A 23,882-nucleotide genomic window follows, 5' to 3' on the forward strand; every position below is an offset into this window, starting at 1 on the left:
GGTTGGAAATTAAAAATGGACAGCATCATATATGTTCTTTGGATATCCAGATCTACAGGGGGAAAAGCAGCGGACAAAGAAGCAGGGAAGAAGCAAGGAAGGTATTCCCCAGAAATTTTCCTGTTTTAGCTTAGCATCTCCCTGGACCTTCCTAATAGTAAGACCCCGTTCACAGCTCTCAAGACATCAAGATGTCCATTGGCACTTAGGATGGAGCTACAGTTCTGTACAATAATGGTTGGAAAAAGGAAGTACAATTCTACTTTATGATCAATGGGATTTTTTTTTCTTTTTGCTGTCACTTATTTGTGTGTGTATGTGTGACAATATGTATGATATTCTGGCCACAAAAGCGCCAATCTAGTTATTCCATTCCAGCATTTTCTTACTACAGATGAGATATGGGTGTAGGCAGGCAGAATAATTCATCGGGGATGGCAGAATCCTGATCACAATTTACAATGCCCAATTTTGTGATCTATGCAGGCACCTTTAGTTATTACACAATTTCAGAATACTTTATAATTGAGTTTCAGATTAAAATCCTCGTGGAAATTATTCTTCATTTTACTGAACTGGATTCCAGTTTTTTTTTTTTTTTTTTTTCTTCACTACAGTTGATTTCTACCTACCTGTGTTTTATTACATTCCCCACAGCTGGAAACTAATACTCCTAGTTCATTTTTCAGCTGTTCCATTAATTTGATGTTTACTTCTTATTCAGATTTCCTAATAAAAATGCTAATTATGATCATGTCTAATAGGAACTGCTGAGGCACCCTGCCAGCTCCTTCCCACCTCCAACTGGACCTACTCACATTTATTATCAGGCTTTGGTTCGTCAGCCAGATTGCAATGTTCCCAACTGCTCTTCTTCAAGCCTGCTAGACCCAGTTTGGGAAATAAATCCAATTCGCAAGATACACTATCAATTATCCTAGCAAACCTCAGATGCAGAGCCACATTCTGTTTATTTACTAATGTAATTCCAGTGGGAAAGAGAAAAAAGTTGAAGATAAAATTGAAATTATTCTTACCTGTTCTCATAATATGATTGCATTATTTATTGCTTCTGCATGTATAGATTTTTCTGGAATTGCCTCTGCTAATATTAAGTTCACGTGTTTATCTATCTTTCACAAAGCTACAAATCACAATTCTATGTGCATGGAATTATTGCCTTTTGTTATCTCCAAACTGATTCACATAATGTGTTACACGTGGCTCTGATGTCCTGGCTTTATTTTAGTATTCTTGGGCATTCTTGTTATTTTCCCAAAAGCTATTTTGACAAATTCTTTAATACTCTGAAATAATAAATTTATTTTTTGCTAATAGATTTAAATGAGCACAGCATGCTTTTATAAAGTCCTCATGTTCACTACACAGCCACTTATTTATTAGCAAACATTTCTTCTTTCAAATGTTACTTTAGTCATCCAGATACTATGCTGTGTCTTTCTTTCTTTTTAAAATTCTATCTTGGCATACTATTTCAACCTTGAAAAGAGAATTCACTCTGAAAGATAAGCTATAGGAAAAACTTTAATGTAATCAGCTCCCTTAAATAATCAGTCCCTCCTCCCCCTCAAAGACACTCCCACCACCTGTGGAAAATTCTTGGTTCCTTGAAATTAGAATATCTTTATTTTTCTTGTGATGTTCAGAACTACTCTTTTCTATTTCCACATATCTCCCAATAACCCCACTCTGAGTATCAGTTTTGGTCCCTCTCATCAACTATAGTCCCCATGTCCATCAACTCAAATAATGAAAATGAGTCTTTTGGATTGTGTTGCCATGAAAGTGGGCTGTTGTGCAACCCACAGCTACAGATAAGATAAAGCAGCTGTGATTTTTCCCACAGAAACTTGTCCCTTCTTACCTAAGTTTCAAGGCATGATTCTGATCCAGTAAAGGGAGTCATCACTTTGCACAAATTCCAGTTGCCACAATTTAGTTAGATAATACCAGTTTCCTAAAACATAGTTTAAATCTCAGTATATTAACCGAGAGTAATTGCATAGGGTGCAAACGACACTGCCAGCTCTTCGGTCCACAAATCTTTACATAAATAACAACAGTAAGCAATTGCCTTAGCTATCCAGTGCTGATATAACAGAAGAATCACATGTGGGTGGCGTTAACAAACAGAAATGTATTGTCTTACAGTTTAGGAGGCTAGAAGCCTGAAATCAGGGCATCAGCTCTAGAGGAAGGCTTCCTTTCTCTATTGGCTCTGGAGGGAGGTCCTTTTCTCTTCGGCTTCTGTTTTTGACCCCTTGGAGATCTCATGTGGCTGGAATCTATCTTCCCCCATCTCTGCTTGCTCCTCTGTCCTGATCTGCTCTTTTTACATCTCAAAGGTGATTGGCTTAAAACACACCCTACACTGATATGACTTCTTAACACAACAAAGAAAATTCATTCTCAGCTGAAATTATAACCATAGGTATGGGGTTAGGATTTACAGCACTTATTTTGGGGGACACAATTCAATCCGTAACACCAATCACATCACTTCTTTCAAAGTCTGTCCACAGTTGGTCACTGCATATCTGTTACTCAGTTCACACGCAAGCAGTAAAGCAGGCACGTGGGTTGCCACTTCAGTTCCCGGTGTTAAACTCATGCGATATTTTATAAAAATGGGTCATTGAAAAGAGAGAATTGTCCTAGAAAGATAAAAGTGCCACAAAGAAACAAACCATATAAACACTGAAAGTGAAATTTGAACTGTGCATAAACGGAGTTATAGAATAAACAGCTGACCGTGGGGACATTGATACTGCCACTGCTCAGGACAGCCTAGATGTGTGGTCAGGGGAATTTAGTCAAAGTGAGTCTACTGCTATACATGAGAAAAGTGACCATGACCAAAAGGATGGATTTGGCCCAGATGAAGTGACACTGGCAAAACACTTCTTATTAAAAAAAAACTCTTAGAGATATTTTACAACATTGAAAGTGCAAAGGATAAAATGTTGGAAGTTGATTTATTTTAGGAGTATGACCATTTGCTAAGGCATAACAGATGCTCATTTCATATCACAATTTTTATGATGCCAATAATGCAAGCATTTATCAAAATGCTCTTTGTAGAGTTTTTTACCAACACCTTGATTACTAGTGTTTCTAATATTTTAAATTAAAGTGTACTGAAAATATTTCACAATTTTTTTTTCCCTGAACATTTAAAACACACAGTAAGAGAGTTTTTAAAGTGTTTTGAGAAAAAATTCTGAGGATCACAGAGCGATAATAATTTTATCCTTACATTATTATTAAGATCACTTTACATGGTCATTTTTATGTTCTCAAAGTACTATGCAAACTGAGGACTGCCTGTATTAACAAGAAATTTTTTTTTTTTTTTAAAGCATAAATAGCTAACAGGGAGCTGTGGTTTTCCATAAGAGATTTATTTCCAGACTGGAGAAAGGAAAAAGAAATTTATTCACGCATTGGACTTTCATTACCCTCTCCCTATGGGCATTCAGTTTTAATATTTTGATACAATATAGCATATTTCTAGTTCAATTCTCTGACTTTTTTTTCCAGAAGCTTAATCTAAATGCTGTACAAGTTCTGATTTTCTTCCTTCTTGTACAGAAATCAAGTAGCTTACACTTCTGGTAACAAAGTTGTATATTGTTCTCGCACGAGTACAGATGTCTACATCACCCAGGAAACCAGAGATGTGTTTCTAAAAAGCTCTCAAGGGCTTACAATTGACTGAGTTTCATTGGATTCTGGTTGAACTGCACCAAAAGAGCTCTATGTGTACACATCTGAGCCCAGCCACGGCTGTGGATAGACTGGAAGTACTTTGACCAACTTCAGGGAAAAAGAAGCTCAGAGGGAGTGGATAGAATCTTTTCCTTAAATTTGCAGATTGTCTAAATTAAACTTGCCACTCAAAGTAGGAACACAGATTGTCTCTTGTTTATTCAGAGTCTTACAATGGCCCAAAAGGCTAAGTGACTGCCAAAGGGAGAGAGTGTCTAGAACAGAACAAGAAGTTCCCATTCGACAATACTTTTTATAGCAAAGAATGTTGGTTGGAACCCCAAATGATTTTGTTTTACACTCAGCATTATATATGGTGGATGGGCCAGCCCACAGAAACCTATTTATCCCATACAGCACCTCAACTGTAAGACTAACAATTACATTCCAGTAAAAATAACAGTATAAATAACAATTACATGGCAGTAACTATTTTTCTAAAGATTATTTACTCAATAAGCTTTCAACAGGAAAGAAGTGATAAGATTTCTGGGAATTTATCTTACGGATATACTTGTACAGTACGAAAGGATATAATAAACATCAATTCATTGCAACAGTGTTTGTAAGAGTGAAAACTGGAGACAACCCAAATGTTAATTAATAGGAGATTGTTAAAAAATGATGCTATCCCATACGGCGCAATACTCTACAGCTATAAAAAATGTAAAAATCCCTCTACATCCTGATGTGGACAGATCTCCAGGATATATTTATTGAAAACTCAAGATTCAGAACACAGTAAAAAAAAAAAAAAAAAAAAAAAGGATGAGGAAATAAAAATCTGTATTAACTTGATGGTATTTGCATAAAGAAACACTGGAAGAATATACAAGAAAAAGAATAAAATGATTTTTTATAGAGAATGGGAGGAAACAGGGTAGGCAGTGACAGGGTAGGAATAAAGCATGTCAGTGTATACCTCATAAGATTTTATTTTTGTACCATGTGAAAGTATTATTCATTAAGAAAATGAATACATTTAATGTAAAACTGTGTAACAATATAAAGAAATGAGGCAGGAGAATTGGGGTAGCCCCAGGGGAAATATTTTATTTCTTTAAACAATAAGAATTATTTTCGTTAGCATTAGAACTGATTGTTAATTGAGCTCTAGTTGTTTTAGGTTTTTAAACTGAAAACCAGCTTTTAATAAGGGTCTTTGAAAATTCCTTTGGGTTTTTCTCTAATACATAAGCTTTTGATTAAAGTAACTATGCCCATTGTCTCCAGCCCTGTTCTATTAAAAGGTCACTCAGGTTTTAGAAAAGCAACAAGCTTAGGCAAAGCAAAATCAGAAAACTTGATCAATACACTTAGAGCATAACTAGTGTACCCATTTCTGGTCCCACGTCTTCTAAAGAAAGACTTTAAATACATGTGTTTTGTTATCACCAACCCAAGTTTCACACATTATGATGAGATTTTCAAACAGTCGTGTACATTCTTAAAAAACAAACAAAAAACTTCTCCAAATGGTAGAGTAAAATACTGAGGCATAAAGTCCTGTCTTGGTTTTAAACTGTAAAAATCAAAGAATATTGATCTTAACATAGCAGTACAGTAAATAATGGAAGCTTAGTCCTGTACTGCCACTAGCATTATTAGAAGTTTTGTCTTCCTAATGCTCTCCCAAGTAAGCACTTAAACAGTCAAACCCATTAGCTCTTTATAGAGATCAACTTTGTCAACTTATCGACAGATTTCTTTAAGCACAGATCTCTTCCCTGAGTCTGATTACTTGCTCGGGCATAGTGATGACAAAGTGTACCGTATTATCCGAACTCTCATTTAAAGCAGCTGTAAACACCTGCCTATAAGATGAATGCAGGTGCACAAGTAGCACAATTTTCGTCCTTCCTCTTATTTTCTGTCCTGCTGCACTAGTCTGCAGTCGAAAACGCAGTACTCACTGGAGAAATGGCAGGACATGAGTTTACTGGTATTAATTGCCTTCCTACCAACACCACCAACACTTTTCTCCTCCGACGAACAAATTGAAAACAGCCTTTGCATTATAAAACATGATTGCAGAAGATTGTATTGAACAACACCAAAAAAATTGGAAAATGTGCATTAGAATTCTGCATGAAAAATGGTTATAGTCCATCCATGTGAAAATATTTACAGAGTCAAGTTGAAATTAGTGATTAGTGAAAATAATGGGAGTATTTTTTACCAATAAGTACAAGGTTTGAGCATTATTTCACATGGTTTAGAATAAAAAAAAAATTGCTCTTTTGGTGAGCAAAGCTTAATCAGGACAGTCTTTTTTCTAGAAGGAGCGTGGGGCTGGGGATAAGGAAGCCAAAACAAAACACCCAGCAAGGCGTCTGGCACAGGGTAACTTAGTAAGTGCTCAATAAATCAAAATCAGGATCAAGTTCTCAACATGCCACTCACTGCTTTGTGACCTTGGATACTTTGCTTCTCTATCACACAGTTTTCTATTTAGTATAACGGTATCTACCTCATAGAATATCATGTTGCAATATACATAAACACTTGAATTGTTTCAAAGGAATATATTATCACAGCATTTTACTATCTGCTTCACTTAGGAATTGCTGTCTTATATCAAGATATCAGAAACCATGTTGGAACAACCCAATATTCACCTATTTGGCTAAATTTACAGGTTCGTGTGGACAAAACAGTAACATAATTGAATAAGAATCCACCATTTGGCGCTATGTAAGTCAGATTAAAAATGAGCTAAAGACCCGTTGTTGTGGACTCATTCCAACTCAGCAACCTTGTGGTGGTAGAGGTTAAGCACTCAGCTGGTAACCAAAACATTGGCAATCCAAACCCACCAGCCACTCTGTGGAGAAAGATGTGGCAGTCTGCCTGCTTCCATAAAGGACACAACTTTCAAAACCCTGTAAGGGCAGTTCTCTGTCCTACAGGGTCACTGAAAGACAAGCTAGATACCTTAACTTTCTGTCTAACTAAACTACCTCAAGCTCCAGGTAGTAAAGGCTTCCATGTATTGGTTCAGAACCCTGGTGGCATAGTGGTTAAGACCTTGGCTGCTAACCAAAAGGTGGGTAGTTTCAAATCCACCAGCTGCTCCTTGGAAATGTTATGGTACAGTTCTGCTCTGTCCTACGGGGTCACTATGAGTCGGAATTGACTCAATAGCAATGAGTTTCTGTATTGGTTTGAACCTCCCAGCACCTAAGCAGAATATTAGATGTAGGATCTGTATCTAGTGTTCCTGCTGGGCTCTGGTTGTACCTGAGATGAGCTGTGCACATCACAAGCACACACCAAGCTGAGTCTTCTCTCTTTATTCAGTTCTTTCTCATGGCTTTGCCTTGATTTTCTGAGTGTTTTCCAGATCACAGCCACTGCTGCAATCAGTGTCTACTCTGAGATCCAGCTTTCTTGATTGGGGCTCTAATGCCATGTCTAGTTCTTCCTAGTCTCCTACCCCTACTCTCTGTCCAATTATGTCCGTGTACCAGCTGGAGACCTGACTGAGCCTGAGATAAACTTCTGAGAGCTAGACCATCACCACCTGCCTATTTATTAATTGATCCACTAATCATCCCAAATACACATTTAGCTGTTAGACTTGAGACCTATTTCACTGATAAAATCAAAAAGAACTTCCAGACTCTCACCATCACCTCTACTCCTCTCCCTTCACACACACCCACATACTCTGCCTCCCAGCCTGCTACTAAAAATGATCTGTCCCTACTCCTATCTAAAGCCAAGCCACTCAGGTGATGCCAACTCTTCCTTCCTACTCAAGGACACCATTCTAGCAAGTTTCCCCCTTTCTCCCCTACATCAACACTATTTTCTCTACTTGATCTAGTAGCATAAAAATGCACTGTAATTTCTCCCATATTTAAAAAAAATCCTTTCTCTCACCATCCCCTGCCAGGTACCACTCAATTTCTTCACTCTCCTAGGGCCAAATTCCTTGAATGCATTTTCTACACTCACTATCTCCAATTGCACTCTTCTACTCTCTTTAAATTCACTCCAGTGTGACTTGTATGGCCAACTTCATCAAAACTGCTCTTATCTAGGTCACCTATCACCATGTTGCCAAATCCAATTCTCAGTCCTTATCCTACTTGGACTATGGGCAGCATTTGACTCCTCCTTGATGTGCTTGGTTTATGGTAATCCCACTCTTCCAGTGAAAGAGTCAGCCCTCATCTTGCCACATCCAATCCAGGAAATCCCTTGACATTGCCTTCAAAATATACCTAGTATCTGACCACATCCAGCAACTCCAGTTCTCATACCAAGTTGGAACCACCATCTCTCTTGTTTAGATTATTATGGTGACCTCTTAACTGGTCTTCCTGGCTTCACCTTGCCACATTACAATCTCTTTTCAACATTAGACCCAAAGTAATACCTTTAAAACATAAGTCAGGTGATGTCTCTCTGTTCAAAATGTTCCAGTGGCTTCCAATGTCACTCAAAATAAAACAAAAGCTTTAAAATAGCTTATAAGAACCTGCAGGATGAGGTCACCAATTCTCTCCCCTGACATATTCCCCTCATTTGTTCTGCTCCAGTACATGGCCTTGTTGCTTTTTCTCAAACATGCTGCCACAGGACTCCCTCTCCCCTTGGGGTATCGCCTTTCTTGTTGCTCACTTTACCTCCAAGTTTTCTGTAAGTGTGTCTGCTTGGAGGAACCTACGGACATGCAGGATCCTAGCTGCAAGGGAGTCTCAAAAAGTAATTAGTAGCTGGCTAGCATTTGTAGTATTGGGAGGCCAAACAGAAGGGTGATGGAATGGTACTGGGTAAGCCAATCGGATTGAGAAGCCACAGGAGTGAAATAATAACTAGAGTTTAGTAGGGAGAAAAGGTAGTGGGAATTAATAATGATTTACTCTGCACCAATGCAAGAAAATAAAGAAACTCCCTTTGGATAACAAAATCAATTTTAAAAAATGTATATATGGCAAACAATGAAATCCATGTATTATTTTTCCTTTTAAATGTATACGTGCTAAAGGAAACAGATTTACTCCACAGACTAATATGATGCATATAAGACAAAACCACTTTTTTACCCGAACACAAAATAAAATGTCTAGATTGCTTTCAGGTGAAAAACAAAACAGATCATGCCACATAAACTAGCTACTTATTGATTATACAGTTATCTAGTTATATAGTTATCTAGTGCTGCTATAACAGAAATACCACAGTGGATGGCTCTAACAAAGAGAAATTTAGTCTTTCACATTTTAGGAGGCTAGTAATACAAATTCAGTGTGCCAGCTCCAGGGGAAGACTTTCTCTCTCTGTCGACTCTGAGTAAGGTCCTTGTCATCAATCTTCCCCTAGTCTAGGAGTTTCTCAGTGCAGGGACCCTGTGTCAAAAGAATGTGTTCTTCCCCTGGTTCTTCTTTCTTGGTGGTATGAGGTCCCTCTCCTCTTTGCTTCCTTCTCTCTTTTACATCTCAAAAGAGATCGAGTCGAGATACAACATAACCCTGTAGATTGAATCCTGCCTCACTAACATAACTGCCTCTAATCCTGCCTCATTAACATCATAGAAGTTAGGATTTACAACACATAGGATAATCATATCAGATCACAAAAGAAGTTAGGATTTACAACACATAGGATAATCACATCAAATCACAAAATGGCATACAACCATACAATACTGGGAATAATGGCCAGCCAAGTTGGCACACATTTTGGGGGGACACAATTCAATCCATAACACATAGTAATTTGGATAGTGTATCAGATACATCTTATATGAGCTATACAAGCAGGATGGTAGACTTAATAGGTCCTTTCTAAATATATAAATGGATCTCACGGTCACCATCACAAAATGATATGTAAAATTTCCATTTTGAAATTTCACAGGGTTTTAAGAACCTTCTCTAGTTAAAAAATTTTTATGTGCTTACTTTTGGGTGTGAAACGAATGATCTAGAGGTTCAAACAGGCTGGTTAAACACCACATGCACAGCCATAGATAGATACTGAGAACTTTGTTATCTCTATTCCTAAGATTATTCTGCTTTAAGTTGAGATATTGTGGTTGTTTGAAACAAGGTTCAAGAACAGCATATTAAATGAAAGGGGGCAAAGTATTTTATTTGTTTCCTCAAGGCAGGTTTTACAGTTCAATGATCTCAGGATCCAATAGTAACATCAAAATACTGACTTGATATTACTTTCTGCCAATGCTGCATTTCTTCCACACTACCACACCAGTCATCTCAGAGTTCAATCACTGATGGAACTGCCAACACAGCTCAAAAATGTTTTACTACTGGATTATTTCCAGAGTCTTCCTGGTGCACTCCTTGGAAATAGATTTTCTTCTCTGTCCAATATTTCCCATACATTTCAGACCATCATCAGTTATAATCCTCTACCTCAGAATAATTTCAAACATTTTTTTCCCTGGAAACATAAAAAATAATGTAATTTCTCCATTGTTTTTCATGGGATAGGATGGCAGCCCCTTTTGCTCTGTTTTCTTCCTAAATGCTATTTTATTTTATCACTTCTATAACTTCCTAAATGCAGTAAATTGAGTGAATACGTATTGTTAGAAGATACGTACTGAAGAAGATGGCTTTGATGGCTTCATTTAAGAAGAAAACTCCCCAATATAAATGATAAATTCCTAATGTCAAGTTTGACTTCAGTCAAACACATAATGCCCCAAAGAGATTTCTTTACCTTTTCAACTGGTGATGATAGCAAAAGGCCAATATTTACTGGGCATTTTCGAATGAGAAGCACATTTTTTATAATAAGATATATAAATAATAGCAACAATTTTGTGTAAATTATAAGTATATAAAACATAGCATTATACCTCAAAATCTTAGTGCTAATGAGCAGTACAGCAGCTAGGGGACAGAGATCACCTCCATCTGGGGCAGCGATTCAGGATATAGGAAACTTTTCTGGTGTTTGAAGGATCTGAAAGACATAGACTTTGGAAAACAGGCTTCTAGGTAAAGGGAATGTGGTGACCAGAGACTTAGACACCTGAAACTTAAGGTGAAAATAATCAGTTGTTCAGGGGTTAGTAAGCAGAAAGATTATTATTATTATTATTATCTTTTACTAAAACCCGGGATTGTTTACCAGCTAAGCAAATCCCAACCAGAAATTTTAGTTAAATTCAGATCTAAGAGTGGCCTGAGCATAAAACTAAATAATTTAGGCATCATATTTAGATGTATTATAAATCAGGGTCACAAATTGATGGTCTGTGGGCCTCACCAGCAGCATATAGTTCCTGCTTTTACTCACCTGAGGGCATTTGTGTTTGAGACTCCCACTCTGAATAGTGGAGATCCATTTAAAGCACTATGTGGAAGAATAACATGTAGAGTATAGTAGTTTCAGAAGAGGAGTCCATGATGCTCAAGAAGAACTAGAAAGCAGATTAACTTTAATGAAGGCAGGCATTCATTAAAGGAGACAACAGCAGCAATTTAATTTTGAAATGATGAAGGTCTGAACCAGGGTAGTGACCAGAGAGGAGATGGGAATCCCCAAGGGCATTGAAGAATTCATGTATTTACAAAGTGCTTAAGAAGCATCTAACACTGTGGATAAAAACAATAATAATCCTTGCCCTCATGTAGCTTATGGTTTAGCGTAAGAGACAGAGTAATAAAATCATAACATAAATAAACACAAAACTACAAATATTATAAGTGCTTCAAAGGGAAGAATATGCGTATAATTGGATGCTTTGACATAACCATATTAATGAAGGAAAACTTCAAGTAACCCTTGAGCTTGGATCTGAAAGATGAGTTGCAATTAATCAGATAAAGAAGAGAGGAAAGCGAGTTCTGGGCAGAATATATGTGTGGTAAAATAAAGAAGTCCTTTAATGTGGGCATTTGCCTTAGTTCTTTGGAAAACAGCTTGAGAGATTTTTCCCCAAAGCCTTGAGGAGTTACCCTTGCCCTACTTTTCTACCACAGAGGGTTTGTTAGCCAGGTTGAAAGACATTTCCTGGATAAGCTATAAACAACTTGTGGTTTGATACTTTTTGTCTGGTCCTGGACTGCAGCCTGCCTTATGATTGGTATGCACCTGGCAGGGATTGGTTAATAGACTATGTAAATGAGGAAACTATAGCCTATTATACAAAAGAAGTGTCTGTAGCCTACAGAGAGGGGATCGGTAAGGTTGTGGCCCCCCTCCAGGAGAGGCTGTGCCTTGAAATTGATAAGGAGTTGCGTATGTAGGCAACCAACCCCACAGAGGGTTTTGAGACAGAAAGAAGCGGGAAGGCAGGAAGCGGATAGAAGCAGAAGGAAGAAAGAAGAGAGAGGAGGTAAGGAATCTCCTAAAAGAGCTGTAACTCGGGTCAAGGGCTGTAACACTGAAGACGGTGAGAGACACAGAAGGGAACCAGTGGCATAGCCAGTTGCAACAGATGTCAGGGCTAAGAGAAGCCTGTCCTCAGGAGGCTGAGAGGAGGCCTGCATGGCCTAGAGGAGCTGAGAGAGCTGTCCTGCACTGAAGAAGGGAGACTTTGCCCACCTGCTTCCTGATTCTGATCCTGATCCTGAGTCGTAGCCTGTTGATCCTGATCCCAAGGTATACCCTGTTGCTTCCTTAATAAAACACTTAACTGTAAGTATCATCTGTGAGTTGTCAAACCCAGAAAAGTAGAGAGTGCCTTGGGAGGGAGGGATGGTGTCAGAATTGGTAAAAAGGTGGGAGGTATGCCTGACCTCCACTTCACGGGTATCAGCTTTGGGCTGATCCTGGTCATTATCCTCCTGAAGTTAGACAAGTTCTGACACTACCACTACTACTCAACAATTTTTACAATGTGACAAATGAAAAAATCCCCGTGGTGGGAGGAGCATGGCGAGCAGTAGATACTGAGAGAAGGACAGTGTGGCTGAGGGCAGGGGAAGCGGAGCACAAGGTAAGGCTGGAGAAACTTGAGGGGGCCAGATCATGCAAGGTCTTAGTAAGGACACTGGTCCTTATTCCAAGAAAAAAATGAAAGGTTGTCTGAAGGCTTTAAACAGTGGGTGATAGGACCCAATTTGCATTTTGAAAAGACCAAGCCATCTGTCACTAAAAAAGTCACTAGGAGGAATGAATTACAGAGTGGGCATGGAGGATATAGTTCAGACCTGAACACCACTGGTAGTTTTGACAGAGAGAACGTGGAAGTGAGATAAGATATTTAGCACTTTCTAAAACATGTTTCATAAAACACCAGTGCAGAAAATCCCGAGGGCATGGTCCGTGTTCCATGGTCCAACAGCTTTGGGCAACCCTGTATACTCTTCTCCTACTCTGAGAGAGCTGCAGTGACTATAACATATTAAAGGGTAAGGTTGTGAATGTTTACACCTAGAAAACAGAAGGAAGCATTTTTGACTTTGTTAAACCTGAATATTGCAACTGTATCTGACCTTGGAACTTTTTGCACACAAAATACTTCTGGGGAAATACAGCTATAAACTGCTTTCTTACAGACACTGATACGTATTTTAATAGATGACTCTGACAAATTTTTCATGTAACTATTACAGACAAAGGAGCTCTCGTAGTGCAATGGTTAAGCTCTCAGCTGCTAACTGAAAGGCAGCTGCTAACCAGAAGGTTGGTAGTAAAAAGTTGTGCAGCCACTCTGCAACAGAAAGGTCTAGCAATCTGCTCACGTAAAGATTACAGCTAAGAAAACCCTGTGGGGCAGTTCTACTCTGTCACATGGAGTTACTATTAGTCAGAATTGACTCCATGACACCCGACAACAACATTACAGACAGGTAGTTATCCACTGAAATTTTTAAGAATAATATTGAAGCGAGAAAAACAAGAATGTAAGTTAAACCATTAAACTATCACTACCATAGAAAAATGAAATAATTTTAGAAGTATAAAAAAGTGAATAATAAAGATAGGTTTATTTCTAAGGAACTGATGTGGGGGGGGAATAATTTAAAAAAGATACACATTTAAAAAAGAGAGAAATATTATTTTCCACTTCTAAAAATAAGAAACGAGTGTTTGAGTGGTAGCTGGCCTCCAAGACGGGCCCTAATGATATATTCCTCCTGCTATTTATGCCCTTGCTAGAGCTCTACCATACTGAAGCAAGGGTGACACTGTCGACCAATAGAATTCAGTAGAAGTGACTATGAATCTCAAGGCTAGGCTATAAAAACACTACACCTTCCACACTGGGCTCTTGGATCACTTGTTTTGAGGAAAACTAGCCATTATGCTATGAGGACACTTAAACTACCCCATGGAGAAACCCAAGTAGAAGGAGCTGAGGTCTCTGGTCAACAGCCAGCACCAACTTGCCAGCTATGGAGTGAACCATCTTACAGCAGATCCTCCAGCCCCAGGCAGGCATTGAGATGACGGCAGCCCCTACTGATACGTGACCGCAACCACAGGAAAGACCCAGAGACAGAACTGCCTAGCCAAGCACTTCTCAAATCCCTGACCTACAGAAGCCAGAAGAGACAAGAAATGGTTGTCATTTTAAGTCACTAAATTTTTGGAGGGTTTTCAAATGTAGCAATAGATACCTAACACACAGAGGTTTTTTTTTTTTTTTTTTTTTCTTAATTCAAATTTCTTGTTAATGTAAGTCATTGAGCTATACTTTGCCAATTAAGCATGAAGGTTTGTGGAAGCATTATTTGGTTTCCAAATTAGCTTTGACTATGATCTTCAGGAAGAAAGAAAGTTCCAAGGATATCACCTGGTAATCCACAGGAACTCATCAAAAAATCTGATGATATAACTCGTAGGGACTGACAGATAACATCCCAGGTGTTAATGCATAACCCTTTCTCTTTAGTGGAATCAAATTTTCACAGAAGCAGTTCCTTAGAAGGCTCTCAAATCTTGAATGGGATAGCTTTTTCTGATGATGAATATGACATAAAGGCTTTGAAAACTCTGATAGCCACTCTGAATGAAGAGGAAAATTTCACCAGTTGAAGAGAGTAAGTCGCACATTTTGCAAGGTCTTTCCTTTAATACTATCTACCAAACTCTTCCCACTTGTATTTTCTGTAGAGCCTACTCAATTAGGAATAAGAATGGAGGCCTAGGACAGCATAGATAATTCATTTCCATGATCCTAATGCTTCATTTCATCCATTAGCTTCAACCTAGTTCCTCACTCTCACCCCGATGCTTCTAATAGAGAAAAAAAGTGGGCTTGGTTTTTCTTTTCTTCCTCTTTTCTCCCACTCCCAACCACTGCAGGAAGTCTTTTTTTAACCTAAGAGAATTGCACCAAATCAGAGACATTTGAGGAAAATGTGAGAACGTATAGCTACAGAGACTCTAGAAGTAAAATCAGCCTTTGGATAACTAAGATGTGACTACTATAATTGTAAGTATATCCTGTTTTATTTGTTTTAGAACCTCCTTGACTAAGAAACTCTGTAAATATTTTATATTTGTTATAATGTTGAAGAAAATAAAATGTTTCATTTATTTTTATTTATAAAAAAAGATATTTGGACTTCTAGTTTTAGCTTGGACATGTAAAGAGCTTAGGAATAGTCACTTCTGCTCCTACAACAAGAAAAAAGGTAACCAAATGGAAAGTAAATGACTTTTTTGGACCCATTAGTGAATTGAGGTCTCAGGTCAAACATAACCCCAGAATTTGGAGAAATAGGCAAATACAGAGATCATACCTGAGATCAGCTCATGTGAAGCAGAAGCCACTGGAACCATAAACTGTTGTTGTTAAATGCCATCAAGTCGATTTTCGAATCATAGCAACCCAGTGTGACAGAGTGTAACTGCCCCACAGGGTGTTCTAGTCTGTAATCTTTGTGGAAGCAGATCACCAGGTCTTTCTCCCGAAGAGCCACTGGGTGGGTTCGAACCACCAACCTTTCAGCTAGCATCCGAGCACTTTCCTGTTGACCCACCAGGGTTCCTACACACTGGTAGGAATGCTTAAATGGTAATTGTATGAATTGCTGGAGGCGAGTGTGCACTAGCTTGAAAGTGAAAACTCCTGGGGTTCTAGTCTTAGGGGAAACCCCCCACACACACTTCTTTTGGGTTTTACTTCCAGAATTTCTTAGTTGAGAAGGTTTTAAAATAAATAAACCTGAATATACTTAAAACGGTTGTTGTCAGCTGCCATTGAAGTCAGACCCTGCCTCACGGCAGCCCTGTGTGTTACAGACTAGACTTGATCCATAGGGTTTTCTTGGCTATAATCTTTACAGAGGAGCACTGGTGGCCCAACAGTTAAGTGCTGGCTGCTAACTGAAATGTTGGTTGTTCAAATCTACCCAGCAGCTCCATGGGAGAAAGACCTGGTGATTTGCTCCTGTAAAGACTACACCCTAGGAAACCCTATGGAACAGTTCTCCTTAGTCACATAGGGTTGGCTATGAGTCAAAAACAATGCCATCTAACAATAACAATCTTTACAGAAGCCTATCACTCGGCCTTTTCTTCTGTACAGCTGCTTGGTAGGTTCGAACTGCAACCTTTTGGTTAGCAGCCCATTGCAAACTGGTTGTGCCACCCAGGCTCCCTTAAAATGAATGTGGTCAAATCTTACTTACCAAAAGGCTAGGTTCTTTTTCATTCCTTTCTTCTTCTGGTATTCCAATTAACTATCTGAAATTGTACCACTGTTTTTGATATTCTGCTCTTTTTTTTTTTAATTCTACCACGCTATTTACATACTTGTTGATAAATTATTGTCTTAGTCATCTAGTGCTGCTATAACACAAATACCTCAAGTGGATGCCTTTAACAAAGAGAAATTTATTCTCTCACAGTCAAGTAGGCTGCAAGTCCAAAATCAGGGCATCAGCTCCAGGGGAAGGCTTTTTTCTCTCTGTCAGCTCTGGAGGAAGGTCCTTGTCATCAGTCTTCTTTTGGTCTGGGAGCATCTCAGTGCAGGAACCGCAGGTCCAAAGGATGTGCTCTGCTCCTGGCACTGCTTTCTTGGTAGTATGAGGTCCCCATGTCTCTCTACTTGTGTCTTTCGTTTGTATCTCAAAAGAGGTTGGGTTAAGACACTATCTAATCTTGTAGACCTCATCAGCATAACTGCCACTAATCCAGCTTATTACATCATCGTGATAGGATTTACAACACATAAGGAATTCACATCAGAAGATAAAATGGTAGACAACCATACAAGGTAATCATGATGTAGTCAAGTTGACAGGTATTTTGGAAGGACACAATTCAATCCATGACAATTATATATTTATAATACCATGCAAATATTTTTGTATGTTATGAATACACCCAAAGATAAAAAATTTTAAAGGTATTATTAAAGCATGCAATAGAATAATATTATAACTATATTTTCAGATGATATTGCATACATTAAAGTATGCAATATCATCTGAAAATACAGCTATAACATTTTTCACTATGCTAATAACTATCTTGTATGTTCTTGGGATATACACACCCCATTTAGAAATCCTTACTCCAATCTGAGACCCTTCCTATAATAATCCCCAAATGAAACTCTCCAATTTCTCAGAAATCATGCTATTTTCTCTGATCAGCTAGCAGTTTCTTCTAAAATTCATCTCTTTATCAGAGAATGTAAGTGTCATGGATTGAATTGTGTCCCCTCCTCAAAAAAATGTATCAACTTGGCTAGGCCATGATTTCTTGTATTGTGTGGTTGTCCTCTATTTTCTGATCTGATTATCCTCCATTTTGTGTTGTATTGTAAATCCTAGTCTCTATGCCTGTGGTTGGGGTCAGTGGTTAAGAGCTTGGCTGCTAGCCAAAAGGTTGGGAGTTTGAAGCCACCTGCCACTCCTTGGAAACCCTGTGGGCCAGTTCTACTCTGTTCTATAGGGTCATTAAGTCAGAATTGACTCAATGGCAAAGTGTTTGTTTTTTTATGCCTGTGGTTATGGTCCTATTTGAGAGTGATCTGTCCATTATGTTAATAAGGCAGGATTAAGTCACATCAAAGAAGATTAGGGTGGGATGCAATACACTTACTCAGGTCACACCCCTTACCTGCTGTAAGGAGTTTCCTGGAGTGTGGCATGCATTGCGTTTCATCCTACAAGAGGCAAAAGGAGAGAGAAGCGAGCAGAGAGGGACCTCAGTACCATCAAGAAAGAAGAGCCAGGAGTGGAGCACATCTTTTGGACCCAGGGTCCCTGCACTACGAACTTCCTAGATCCCGGGAAAGGTTGATGCCAAGACACATGGAGACCTCCAAGGAACATTGGGCCCACATATGTTGAAAGCAGATAAGGACCGTCCCCCAGAGCCAACAGAGAGAGAAAGCCTTCCCCTAGAGTTGGTGCCCTAAATTTGGACTTCTAGCCTCCCGACCTCTGAAAGAGTAAATTTCTGTTTGTTAAAGCCGTCCACTTGTGGTATTTCTGTCATACCAGCACTAGATAACTAAGATGATAAGAAAGAGCCCATTCGAAAGAACTTACACTTTTTGAGGATAGGTTGAAAGCCATCCGATTGATTCATTACTCTATCCATGATTTTCAAACTTGTCTGAATATTGGAATATCCCGAGGAACTTTAAAAAATTGCTGATACCAGAGTGCTACCCCCAAAGATTCTAATTTAGTTAGTCTGGTGCACAAGCTGGCAGTTGAAGGTTGCGAATCAATGCTCTGCCTTTTGCATTATGCCCTGGCTTTACACCAGGGAAAACTGCAAGGAACACTGTATGAAATCTACTGTTACTTTTATTGTAAAAATATGGTTGAAGATTTTGCTCCTCATTCAGTTTCATCAGAACACTTCCTTGACTGTGGGCTGGAACTGGTGATTTTTTTTTTTTTTTTCAGAAACTAATATTCATATTCTTGATGGAACGTGCAAATTACATAAATATTTTTTATTTGGGCTTGAGGAAGCTCAGTGCTAAATTTATAACACACCTTTAATAACTGGGTGTGATATTTTGACTTGCAAAATCACATCTTAACTTCCTCTTTGACCTTAAACTTCCATTTTATCTGTACTGTCCCTGCTCTAAAATTTTTAAAGTTTTCCAATTTACTAAGTGCACTTGTGTAAACAGTCTAAATCCTCTTTAGAATAAGATAAGGTATTTTTTAAAGATAAGAAGAGAGATTTCATATTTAGTGCCTAATTTCTATAAACACTTCTCATCAATAAGTAACTGGTTGCAAAGAAAAAATACATACTTCAAGGTATATTAGAACATAGAACACTATCTCACATAAAATATCTTATTGACAATAAAGCATATTCAAAGACATAAAACACTCTCCCAATGCAAATTGGTCCTGGATTAATATTATTATTCTGGAATTCTCTAAATGTTTCTAGGAAATGCAGCCCCACCCTAATACTCACACAATTCCTTTTACCTCTCTTTTACCCTCACATACATATTAGAGGACAAACACCATGATCAAAAACAACTCCCAGCTAATGGAAGCCCTTAGAGAGAAATCACAATGCGAAATGTATGAAATGGAGAAATCAAATGCTTATTCTTGCCCAGAATTATTTGATAACATCAAATGCAATATACTATGAATCAACATTATTTTTTATCTCAGCATTTTTTAGAGCTGCTCTTTTCTTGTAAAACACAACTCGGCATTTTCAATTAATTAGACAATGTGGTAGACAGCTTTCTAAGATGGCTCCCAATGATAGCCAGCTACTGGTATTCACATATTTGTGTAATTTCCTCACTTGACTAGGCTGGAACTGGTGACTTTTTTTTAATGAATCCAACTTAAAAAAAAAAAAGTTGCCATTAAGTCTACTCCTACTCCAGGTTGTCAGATGAAAACTGTGCTCCATACGGTTTTCGGTGGCTCATTTTAGGAAGTAGATCTCCAGGCCTTTCTTCTGAAACACGTCTGTTAGAACCTTTCAGTCAGAAGTAGAGTGTGCTAACCCTTTGTACCACTCAGGGACCTTAATGAATAGAATGTGGATATCAGGTTAAAAAAGACTGTGACTTCCATTCTGCTCAAAGCCTTGCTTCATTCTCTCATAACTTCTTGCTTGCTTGCTCTGATAAATCAGCTGCCATTTTGTGAGCTGGCCTGTGGAGAGGTACATGTGGCAAGGAACCAAAAGACACCTCCCACCATCAGTTCATGACGGACTAAGTCCCTGAGTCCACAGCGGTAGAAGAACTGAATCTTGCCAACACCAACTTAAGTGAAACTTGAAGCAGATCCACACCCCCCTCCCCAATGTGAGCCTTAATATGATTGCAGTTTTGGCTGACACCCTGATTGTAGCCTTGTAAGAGATCCTGAGAGGGAGGACCCAGCTAAGCTTCTGACTCACAGAAATGTGGGGTAATAAATGTTGTTTTAAGTCAAAAAACTTTGAGGTAATTTGTTATGCAGTGTTAATACAGACATTAAGAAGATTGAATAAATGTTTTCACCTAAACCCTTCAACTCCAGCCCAGTCAACCATCAACTACCCAAGGGAAGGAATGAAAGAGCAGCTTCCAATGTCAACTATATTTGTTTGGAGGAATAATTGTTCAACTCATCTTGGCTAAATTGTGAATGATACTACAACTTTGCTGTTTCCCAGGGACTTTTTCATTTAAAGTAATAAAATTAAAACTTTTTCCTTGATCACATTGATTGCCATTGTGGAAATGAATTTTCCATTTGCAAATATCTAGTGATAATTAAGCATAAGGACAGACCTTCATAATTTTTAGTGGGCAGGGGAGAGGCAAAAGTAGAGCTCGTGAATACATTAAAGGAAATTTTAAAATCCTTCTCACAAAGTGACCTAGTTTATCTTTATGCGGTTCTTACATCTCTGTAGGTAAGCTTTGCCCAATTACCGAGAAACGTGTTTTTTAAAAGTTTGCTGTGTTTCACAACATTCCAAGCGGGATTCCATTCAGGACTAAAGTGAAGGAGAAAAAATACTTCAGGTTTAAGTTAGGATGGGAAACATACAGTGGTTTAAATGAGGGTAAGTTTAAGTGATTTAGGAGATTTCTGAGAAGATTTAATTATAGAACAAACAAGGAACAAGAAAAGGTTTCCTCAATTGCACAAAGTTATATATTTATGTTTAAGAAACTATATACAAGCTTTTCACAATTGCCCTGTTCAAGCTACTGAATCATTTAAGAAGGGACTGAAGAAGGAGTTTTGTGAGAAAGACCATTTTACTCTGAAGGTTTTAGAAAGCACTTTGTATCTTGGAAACAAAAGCAGATACGGAGTTTGTTGCAGTATTGTGGTACAGACCACATACACATAAACACGAAGCTTCTGCATGTCTGATGTGGAAAGTCGGCAATAAACAACATTTTTCAAGCCCAATGTAGCAAGCAAACGGATACCACTGAGCTGAAACAGCCAAACATTTCCAGGTATTGTAATGCTGAAGCTGTCACAGGCAGAAGGGCCAGACATTCAGATCATAGATGTGTCAATGTGAATTACACCTTTGGGAAAAATGGACAAAGTATAGTATAAGCAGTCACAGTTCTCTTCTTCCCTTCTCTTCTAAGTACCATCTTCTTTTAAGTTGCCCTGGGCCCTTTATTTTCCTCATCAGGACTAATGTGTCGAGAGAATTTGAAGGTCATTAGCAGTTAGTTGTATGTAGATTTATATTTTTTTAAAAGTAGGAAACTGGATAATATTAAAACTAAAAACTTCCACTTATCAAAAAAATACTTATAAGGCAGTATAAAACAACATGGAATGGAATGGGAGGGGATATATATATATATATATAAAGTATCCAGAATGCATAAAGAATGCTTATAAATCAATAGAAAAAGAACACACAACCCAGGGGAAAATGAGTAAATATTCCTGAGCAAACACTTTACAAAAAGGGATATCCAAAAAGCCAACGAAGATATGAAGAGGTGCTCAACTGCAGTCATCACAGAAATGCAAGTTAAAACCACAAAGAGAGAAGGAAAACAAACCAACAAGTAAAAAGGAAAAACAGCAAGTGTTGTTTTGGTTGTAGAGCAATCAGAAAGCTCATATTGTTGGGAGGGTGAAACAGTCCAACCACTCTCTACCACCTATTGGCAGTATCTACCACAGCTGAACATGCTGGGAGGAAGGAGTTAAAGTGGCTGGACTGCAATCCACTCATTGCCTTCACCAGTGGTAGCTCTTGGGAGAAAGAAAAGAAGGCAGGTGATCCAGTCTAATCTGTTTCACAGTCGGACCAACCTCCAAATAAATGTTGTTGTTGTTAGATGCCTGCCGTAGAGGCATAGTGATCCTGTGTGACAGAGAACAACTACCCCATAGAGTTTTCTAGCTTGCAGTCTTTATGGGAGCAGATCTCCAGGTCTTCCTCTCATAGAGTGGGTGCGTGGGTTCAAACCGCCAACCTTTTGGTTAGCGGCTGAGTGTTTAAGCATTTGTGCCACTAAAACAAAACCAAACTCATTGCCGTTCAGTCAGTTCTGATTCATAGCAACCATATAGGATAGCGTAGAACTGTCCCCATAGAGTCTCCTTGAGGGGGAAGACAGGACCTGAAAATCCACCCTGATACCCCAAACCCTCTCTTCTAATGGATAAACTCTGACTCTTGTGAATCTGATCTGATAATTCAATTCTCTGTATTAGCTTAAAAAAAAAAAAAAAAAAAAAAAAAGCTAGCTGCCTTAGAGTCAATTCCGACTCAGGGCAACCCCATGTGTGTCAGAGTAGAGCTGTGCTCCATCAGATTTGCATGGCTGTGACCTTTCAGAAGCAAATCACCAGGTCTTTCTCCTAAGGTATCTCCTAGGTAAATTCCTGATACTGCAGGGTTACTATAAGTCAGAATCAACTCGACATCAATGGGTTTGGATTTTTTTTTTTTTTTTGGCTTATTATATTCATAGCAGCATTATTCTTAATGGACCCAAATATATACAAATGCTCATAAAGAAGAATAGATAAGTTGTAGTATATTCCACAATGGAACACTATTCAGCAATTAACACTATGCGTTATGTAACAATATGTATCAATATGGATATATCTCACAAACATAATGTTGGTTGCGGGAAGCCAGACACAAGTAAGTACTACATGTTTCTATTTAGATAAAGCACAAAAACAGGCAGCTTAACTAAGCTGTTACAATAATGTTACCCCTGTTGGAGGCAAGTAATAATGAAAGAGAGAGTGAGAGGGCTTCTGGGTAACATTTCTTTATCTAGGTGCTGGAAAATCCAGTTTGTAAAAAATTACTGAGCTGTACACTTACGATGTGTGAACTGAGTTTAGAGTAAAAGAAGACTCACTGGAGGGACCAATGACCATAAACGAGTTTTTGAGGGTTCCATGATTAAGAAAAGATGTTAGGAATTTTTGCTAGATAATAAGTCATAGAATTCTCCCTTTGCTGACCCTTCTGGAGGCTTCTGAAGAGATTTATACAATTTTCAATGGTTTTAAAAGTCAGATTGTTTATCTTTTCAATTTGATAAAATGTGAAGATGGGTGTTTTGACATGAACAACAACATACTAGGATTACAACTGAAAAGAAAAATAACCTTGTCAAACAGACATAAACAAGAAAACTTTGGAGATAGCAGGTCGTAGGATTGCTGATAGTCCTGATACTTTATATTTTGGTCTTAAGAAAGTACCCTTGTATAGTGTTTTAGTTAAAAATCTATGCTGTCATATTTTAGTGAGTTTTGTTGTTGTTGTTAAAAATATCGAGTAACAAATTAACTTATTTGATAATTTTCTGCACTTCTATTATCCACTTGGAGCCCTGGTGGTGCAGTGGTTAAGAACCATGGCTGCTAACCAAAAAGTTGGCAGTTTGAATCCACTTTGGAAACCCTGTGGCACAGTTCTACTCTTTCCTATAGGGTTGCTATGAGTTGGATCAACTTGACAGCAATGGATTTGGTTTGGTTTTGATATTATCCACTGAGTCGTAACAAAGCTTTTCTGCCATCTGATGGCAGCTACCAGAATTACAGGCACAGTGTGTTGTGTGCCATTGAGTCAAAGGCACAGTACATCTTTTAACAAATATTTATCAACACCTATATATATATTTTTTTTTCTATTTTATACATAGAGAGAGAGAGAGTCCCTGGGTGGTACAGTTAAGTGCTGGACTA

The sequence above is a fragment of the Elephas maximus genome, chromosome 1, assembly GCF_024166365.1.
Source record: "Elephas maximus indicus isolate mEleMax1 chromosome 1, mEleMax1 primary haplotype, whole genome shotgun sequence".
NCBI lineage: Eukaryota > Metazoa > Chordata > Mammalia > Proboscidea > Elephantidae > Elephas > Elephas maximus.